This window comes from Mandrillus leucophaeus, unplaced genomic scaffold (assembly GCF_000951045.1).
Source record: "Mandrillus leucophaeus isolate KB7577 unplaced genomic scaffold, Mleu.le_1.0 Scaffold262, whole genome shotgun sequence".
Classification (NCBI taxonomy): domain Eukaryota; kingdom Metazoa; phylum Chordata; class Mammalia; order Primates; family Cercopithecidae; genus Mandrillus; species Mandrillus leucophaeus.
In genome coordinates, this window is record NW_012102721.1 from 1,433,949 (window position 1) to 1,442,720 (window position 8,772).

The window sequence follows — 8,772 nt, forward strand, 5'->3', positions numbered from 1 at the left end:
CATTTTATGCCCCAGCCTTGTCTTCAGGGCTTCCCACCCCTTTCACTTTGTCCATTAGAGCCCTTAGCCCGGTAATGACGGTTATTTGAAACTCCCCATCTGATCATTCCAACCTCTCTGCCACATCTGAGTCAGATTCTGATGCTTGCTCTGTCTCTTCTAACTCCTTTTTTAAATATCTTTTAGATCCCCTTGTAATATTTTATTCAAAACCAGATACGTTGCACTGGGTAAATGGAACCCAGTGCTGCTTCCCACAGAGACTTTTGCTCCCATAAGTTGTGATATTCTGCATTTACCTGTCTGTCTCTCCAGTTTTGGGGTCAGCGGTTTGCTCTGTGACCTCAACTCCCTGACAGATCTAAGAATTGCTGCTTTGGGACTTGGTCAGGCTCTTTTCTTACTGTGTGTATAGGAGTGATGATGTCCAAGCTCTTCACATGCCAGACCAGAAACTGCAAATGTCTCTATTCTTTGCATTCCCAGAATCCGCTCACCTTCTGGTACCTATGGCATTGCCTCCGAGGCTCTGATGACCGTGAACTCCACGTGGGGGCCCTCTCCCTTCCCCACTCTCCGTTTCTATGTTTGCAACCTCTGTTAGGTCTACTGAAAGGCTCTTTCCTCTAACAGAGCTTTCCCTGACATTCTGACTAAAACTTTGGATGCCCCCGTTCCATCCCTGTCTTGACACCTCGGATGCACATAAGTCCCATGATTAAGCACTGTCATCTGAGACGGAAAGCACCTTGAGCACAGAGGATGGGCCTGGTCATCTTCCCTCTCCTAAGAGTGGATGCTTCACAAATATTAGCAAGATAAATATCTATGACTTTAATATCTCAATACAGCTGCTTGGGGTGGAAATTAAGAATATGAGGACATGGATCAATATAAAAGAAATCACTGAATTGTGGCATTAGGAATTATCTTAAGAATTTGAGAAAGGGGCCTGCCACAGTGGCTCATGCCTGTAATTCCAACATGTTGAAAGGTCTAGGTGGGAGGATCACTTGAGTCCAGGAGTTCAAGATCAGCCTGGGCAACATGACAAAACCCCATTTATACAAAAAATACAAAAATTAGCTGGGCTCAGTGGTATGCACCTGTGGTCCCAGCTACTTGAGAGGCTGAGGTGGGAGGATCATGTGAGCCCCAGGAGTTCAGGGCTGCAGTGAGCCGTGATCACACCACCATATTCCAACCTAGGAAACAGAGAAAGACCCCATCTCAAAAAATGAAACAAAACAAACTAACAAAAACAGAATTTGAGGAAAGGAAAAGAGCAAAGTAGAGAGGCAGGAGAGACAAGGGGGCAGAGAGCTGAAAACCGTGAAGGGAGTTGGGAGGCTGGAACCCAGCAAATGGCCTGTGAAGGATGCTTTTAAGCGCAGAAATACGTTTCCCAAAGTTGTTGGTGTTGCTGGAGCATAAATGCTCCAGGTCCCCAAGCCACTGGCCAAATCTGCACAAACACACACAATGCTTTGTGTGCCTTGTGTGTGAGTGTTTTATAATGGAGTGTATTTATAATGAATTCCATGTCTCAGTAGGCACAGAAAGAAATGGAGATTGTGCATGTGTGCAGGTGATGAGATGGTCCCTAAACAGAACCAACTCAGCCAAAGCAACAATTCAGAGGAATTGGACTTCCTGTGACCAGTAGAGTGGGTTTGATGCAGCCTAGAATTTAAGAAGCCGAGTTACCACAGTTGACATCTGTGAACAGATGCATGAAAGAACAAATGAATGAACTCACGCAACATTCAGAGAGGGCTCAATGTGTGGGCTCCATTTGTGATGTGAGGGTCCAGACTGGCCATGGGATAGAGCGTCAAAGAAATACCAATCGAGGCAGAAGCCGTATGGAGAAAGGAGGCCCGGGCAGGTCTGTCTGTTCTGTTGTATTTTGCAAAGCAGACTTCATCTGCCCCAAACAGGGAGAACTGGTAGGGATTTGTAGCTACGATCGGTCAGCCATGAGCTAGGCAGCGACGCAGATGAAAAACAAAGACAATCTGACCACTGGATTCCTGGCCAGCCTCCTGTGTGGGTCTTCTGGGAACCCAGGGTGACTGGTCCTCTCTGGAGGACAGAGCCTGGGCTCAGGAATGGCCAGGAGTGGGACCACCTGCCTGGGTCATAAGCCCACCCTCACCTGGGTGCCAGCCTAGACTGGCATGCTGCCCAAAGTTGATTAACTTGGGATTAGAGTTAAACAGTCAATCTTCCTCTCTCTCTCTCTCTCTCTCTCTCTCTCTCTCTCTCTCTTTCTCATTTCTGTTATTTCTTACCTGGAGCCAAAGTTCTGAGAAGCCTGCACCCTCATATCCCATCTGTAAATCTTCTAGCCAGATGTCCCTTCGATAATCACGTTATACAATGCAAGAAAGAAACCCAAGATGTTCCCCCAAATACATAATACAATGTTAATGTAACTGCCGGGAGACATCACCAGAGAGTGCATGGAAACTCTACAAAAGCAAAGCAAATCCAAACAAAAAGCCCTCTGCACAAGGCCAAGGAGCTGAAGTAAGTTAAAATGAAACATCAGTAATATTGTTTGGGAAAACAAAGAATCATATAACACATGGCTTCTAAGAGAAATTTATCGAATGCTTTCAGACAGCTTGAACAACGGGCTTGGCAGATTAACAGCCGTAACTCTACCTGCAGGTGTATATCAAGTTCAGACATCTGATGCTAGGTCCCAGGCCCTGGGAAGGCCAGAAGGCCCAATATTAGACATAATCATTCTTGCTTAATGCCTTTTTCAAAGCCCATGTAATTCATTGCGGGGGTTGTATTTCATGTTTAGGTTGTCTGGCTTTCTTTGTTCTTAAGAAAACAACCAACCAATACCAGCAGGCCAAACATTCTTTAGAATCATGAAACCATAGAATGTTACCACTGGGAGGCATCTTGGAAATTCAGACTCCAATTCTTCTGTTTTTCAGAAAAGCTAACTGGGGCTCAGGGAAAGAAAGCAAGTGGTCTCTTGGGCCAGAGGAAGGAGGAATCCGAAAGAAGGAAGGGACAGCCCTTGGTAAAGAACCGGATTCCAGAGGGCACACAAAATACTGCTTCCTGGTTTCACACCACCTAGACTTCATGATAACGACAACACCCACTGTGTGATTTTTATTTCCAGTTTACAAAGAGCTCTCAGTTGGAATTTCTTTTGACATTCACAATCTGTCTCTAAATGCATGGATATGACCTGCATATTTCAGAGTAGGAAACCAAGATGTAGCGAGATTGGACCAGGATTCCAAGGATTGGGGCTTAGTTAGCCACATCCTTTTCAGTTTTGAGAGTTGAATGGTCACTAGTATGAACAATGACTGTCCCAGGCAAACCAGAGGACTGGATTACCCCACCTGTACCCCAAGCCCATGCCAGTCCCATTCAGCCATGTGGCTCCCAATCCCACCCTCCATTGCAATAGGCCTCATATTTCTCAAAGCACTTTTATGGTTTTCTTGTGCCAAGTAACCCAGTGAGTTGGGCAGGGTGGACATGCTGTGCCATTTACACAAGAAGAAATGGAGTGTTCAAAATCTGCTTTTCTGAGGCCGTGTAAACCACGAGAACCATGCAAAGGCATTAATTCAAATGCACATCCAGGGGTCTTTAGTCCTGGGTACATCAGGGTACCCTGGGCCTGCTGTAGATCCGGATGTCTTAGCAAATCCAGAGTTCCTTACTCCTGCTCTGGCATTCTCTTTCCCACATACATTTACTCCACCCAGGGAAGGAGAGAGGAAGGAAATATTTAATAGACTGTAACATATGAGATCCCCCAAAAAAGTGTTTTTAAGTTAAAGAAATCAATGATGAGGGGAGGGAAGAGGGACCCACCTTCAGTGCAGCCTCCAGGCAAATTTCCAAAAGGCTGGCATGTTGGAGCCAGCTCTGGGACAGCAGCCCCATCCCACTGAGTCTTGGGGGAGATGAGAAGGGTCTCCAGTCCCAACAGTCACGGAGCCCTCAGCTAGTGGTCTCCTAAAAAGAATAAAGCCTCAGCTTGGTCAGATTGGCTCTCTGGGCCAAATGGCAACCTGCATTGGAGGCCCCAAACCTGGCAGCCCCTGAAAATCGCTTGGAAGCAGGGGTTATCCCAGATGTGCAGAATCAGAGTCTGGTTTGAACCAACTCTCCAGGCAATTCCAATGAGCAGCCAGATGAGAAGCAGGGATTTGAACAAGACGTCATTACTATTACAATTATGTAAAGTCATTTCTAAAATCTCCCTCTTCTTTCGCATGAGATAATGAAAGAAAACCCACTTGATACCATTTTTTACATAAACTATATGATCGCTTTTTTTTTTACAACGTAGTTTTAGGGAATTTAGGGTGAAGCATGGGTTTGGGAAGCAGGACCTGAGTTGAGACTCTGGCCTTGACCCTAATGAGCAGTACGAGACCTCAGGCAAGACATGTGACCTTCCCAAACCTTGGTTTTCGTAACTGTGAAATGGTGGTGATGATTGAAGGAGCAGTGCAGGGTTAATGTGAGAGTCGAATTATATAGTTTTTATAAACTGCCTTGTGCACTGGGAGCATTTGGAAAATGGAAGCTTTTAGGAACATTGTTGTGTTGTCTCTATGCTTGGCAATGTGGGCAGTTCACAATGTGAAGGGTAATTTTTGCTTCTCTCACTGTATCACCATGTCAGCAGCCCAGTGTGAGCCAGCACAGTTGAGCATAGACTCCCTACACTCTACTCTCAGCCCTGCAGTCTAAGATAGCATCTTGTGGGGCTGAGTCTAAGGCAACTGCTAAGGCAACTGCAGGGGCACAGATAAGTCCTTTTATTGGGCATTTTCCCCAGCTCGGGGTCAGACACGGATGCTCTGGGGTAACTAAGGAAATCCCCTCCCACAAGTAAAGTAGGAAAATCACCATGGCAACCCCAACCTGAAAACAACATAGGCACAACAACAGTGCAGTGGGGGTTTAAAGGCGTGATTGGGAAAGTGTCGTGGAAGTGTCTCAGCTAGACTTTGATGAATGCATGGGATTCGTGCAGGAGGTAGACATGGCAGGAAGGGCTCTCCAGGTAAAGGAACCAGCCTAAAGAAGAGCTCAGAGGTGGGTGTGGTGGGTCTGATGAGACTTCATCAGACTGGTTGGTGCTGCACCCACACTTGGGGGAGGGGAAGCATGTTGTCAGCCCTACCCACCCCCACGCTGCCTCCCCAGCAGATCGGGGCTGCCAGGGAGCTGGGATGGGCCCCTTCCTCATCTGTGCAGGGTGTTTCATTCCACAGGATGTGGCCGACCTGAACCAAGGCCACGGCTTTGGCTCTACAATTAAGAAACCACCACAGTTCTGACTCTGTAAAAAACAGAGGTGTTTATCCCAAGAGTTATCCAAGTTAGACTGGAGGGTGCCTATATGCTAGAAGGTTCTGTGGAGGCACTGAAGAGGGGTGAAGCCACCATGATGTAAATTAAAGGTGACATCCTAGTCGTGTGGTCTTTCCGATGGACAGCACCAGAGTCAGGTCTGGATTGGTTTAAAAAGGTGGAGTTGGTTTCAAGGGCTACAAAGACAGCCTTCATAACTTTAAGACTCATTCCATATGGGTTTAATACTTACAGTTCCTGAGAACTAGATGCTTTGCTTAGGCGCTGAACGCACTGCCTCGCCATCGGAAGCCCCGCATTCAAGACCATGAACTGTGAGTCAAACTTTGAGTGTTCCTTTTCCTGCAAGACAATGGATGCCCTAGTTGAAGAGACACGTAAGAAGTGCAGAAAAAGAAAGCAAAGCAATCAGCGTTTCAAGATAACGATCTCATTCCGTGGAATGTGGGCTCCAGGAAGCAGGCATGGGGTCCAGTCTCATTCACCTTTTCGTCACCTGTGTCTGGTAATTGGAAGCGCCCCCATAAACAGTGGTTCGAGGAACGAAGTAAGAGAAACTCCTCTCCATCTAATGAAAGTGAATGTTTCCGTGGGAATTGTGGCTGTTAGGAGTAGCAGGGGCACTTGCTTTGTATTTAGGCTTTTGCATTTCCTTTAGCCTTTAAAAGAACATTCTCTAGGTAGAATATTTATCAGGACTGGCCCTCTTTTGAGAAAAATTGAAATATTGGCACTTAGTATCAAAAGCACAGTAGTGAGAACATGTGGTGTTTGGTTTTCTGTCCTTAAGATAGTTTGCTCAGAATGATGGTTTCCAGCTTCATCCATGTCCCTACAAAGGACATGAACTCATCCTTTTCATGGCTGCATAGTATTCCATGGTGTATATGTGCCACATTTTCTTAATCTATCATTGATGGACATTTGGGTTGGTTCTATTTTTATATTTTATTTAGAATAATGTACATCTATATTAATAAATGAGATTTTTAAAAAAAAGCACAGGAGTGCTACTGTGCCCTCTGGGACAGTGTCACATGGAGAAAGCTTGCTTTCCTGACCCTCAGCAGGGTTCCCCAACCTGGAGTTCACCTGGAGATGCTCATTAGAATGCAGGTTCCCAGGCCTACCAAACCTGGGACAGAGCCAAAAATCTGCATTTTAAAAAATAATTTCAGTTTTTATTTTCAATTCGGGGGGTACATGTTCAGGTTTGTTATGTAGATATGTTGCATGACACCGAGATTTAGGATAGGAATGATCCTGTCACCCAGATACTAGGCATAGCACCCAACAGTTAGGTTTTCAACCCTTGTCCCTGTCTCTCCCTCTCTCCCTTTGGAGTCCCCAGTTTCTATTGTTGCCATTTTTAGGTCCATGAGCACCCGTTGTTTAGCTCCCATTTATAAGTGAGAACATGTGGTATTTGGTTTTCTGTTCCTGCATTTCATTCCCTTAGCCTATTGGCCTCCAGCTACATCCATGTTGCTGCAGAGGATATGATTTTGTTCTTTTCTATTGCTATGTCATATTCCATGGTGTGTATGTAGCACATTTTCTTTATTCAGTCCACCATGGATAGGCACCTAGGTTGAGTCCCTGCCTTTACTATTATGAATAGTGCTGATGAACATATGACTGTGTGTCTTTTTGGTAGAATTATTTATTTTCTTTTGGGCATATACCCAGTCATGGGATTTCTAGGTCAAATGGTAACTCTGTCTTACGTTCTTTTTTTTTTATTTTTAATTTTTGTGGGTACATACTAGGTGTATATATTTATGGGGTACATGAGATATTTTGGTACCAACACACAATGCGCAGTAACCACATCATGAAAAATGGGTATCCATCCACTCAAGCATTGATCCTTTGTGTTACAAACAATCCCATTATACTCTCTTCTCTTTTTTGAAAATCTGAAATATATTGGAAACCATGGCTTTTGTTTAGTTTTTTATTTAACTTTTAAGTTCAGGGGTACCTGAGCAGGTTTGTTACATGGGTAAACTTGTGTCAGGGGGGTTTGTCGTACAGATGATTTCATTACTCAGGTATTAAGCCTAGTATCCATGTCAAGTTCTCTGAGTAATCTCCAAGTTGCTTTCCTCAGTGGCTGAACAAATTTACACTTCCGCCAACAGTGTATAAGCCTCCCCCTTTCTCCCCCAGCCTCGCCAGCATCTGTCATTTTAGCCATGCTGACCAGTGTGAGATAGTATCTCATTATGATTTTGAGTCGCAGGGAATCTGCATGTCTGAAAGTTCCTCAGATGAATCAAGTAGAATGCTAACACTTGTGAGCTAGCACTGACTTCTTCAAGCAGCATGCCTATCACCTGTGACAGCTCCCTCTGGGGAATGTGGTGCCCAGGGGACACAGCCACCTCTCCCAGGACCACCCTTTGACCTCTTTCAGTGGTGAAACCATCCCAGCTACCAACAACTGCAGAGGCAGCAAAACCAAAGTAAACCAGGAAGAGAAGCAGGCAAGACCATATATGTGACTAATAAAGTTTCTGGAAAAAAAAAAAAAGGACCTGTTACTTGTGTCTGCAGTGACCCTGACCCCACAGTCAGTGAGTGAGCAGGTTTACAAGTTCTTGAAATACATGTAAGCAGCACTACGGTATAATTATCTTTTCAAAACTGCATTTCATAACCAGAAGGGTGGCCTTCAGTGGGGCCATTCCCGAGGCACCATCCACCCATCCCTGGGAGCAGCCCTCAGTGGGCTTCAGATAATCCGCTCGCCAACCTTTGCAATCAGCTCTTTATTCCTTCCTGTGCTCCCTCACACCACATTCTTTCAGCTAATTGTGGCATGTCTCCTTTCCCTTGGCAATTAGCCATTATAAAGAAAAACATTTCACCTCCTGCAAGAAGCCTTCCTAGATTTCAAGAGAGCCGGTTCCTCCCACCTCCCCGCCCCAGCATCCCCAGTGAACATTTGCAGATCCCTAAGTTACTGAAGCCATGCAGGAAGAATAGAAAAACAATTAAAAGGGAATCGAGAAGCAAATGCCAATTTTTTTTCTCTGTTTCCTGATGGGCTTCAGCAGACACAGGCTGAAAATGCATAGGCAACGTGACCTGTGGGCTTTTCCTGCTGGATTAGACAAGCACATCCCAGTGTCAGCCTATGGGACATGGACGCACCTTGGTGCAGGGAACCATACTGAGTGCAGGATGTGGATGGGAAAGGATACTCAGGCCTTGTCCCAGGGCGCGGGGGGGTGCCTCTGCCCATTGTCCTTGTGTCTGGGCACCTGGGTGATGGAAGATGCCCCACTGGGTCGGGGGACAGGGCTGCCTGCACTGAGCCCCCAGGAGGCTGAAGAAAGCGTTTCCCCACCCCACCCCAGGCTCTGTTTGTGGATTTAGCCAGGTGACCTC

At 45.8% G+C, this 8,772-nt stretch overlaps 1 long non-coding RNA gene across 1 annotated transcript; it reads right to left on the bottom strand.

The window, feature by feature from the left end:
* Positions 1-2,591: 2,591 nt before the first annotated feature.
* Positions 2,592-5,925, bottom strand: LOC105542567. Its single transcript, XR_001006495.1, has 3 exons — positions 5,862-5,925; positions 5,609-5,718; positions 2,592-4,005 (listed from the first exon to the last, which is right to left on the bottom strand). It is a non-coding gene; the product is annotated as an uncharacterized LOC105542567 (long non-coding RNA).
* Positions 5,926-8,772: the final 2,847 nt, after the last annotated feature.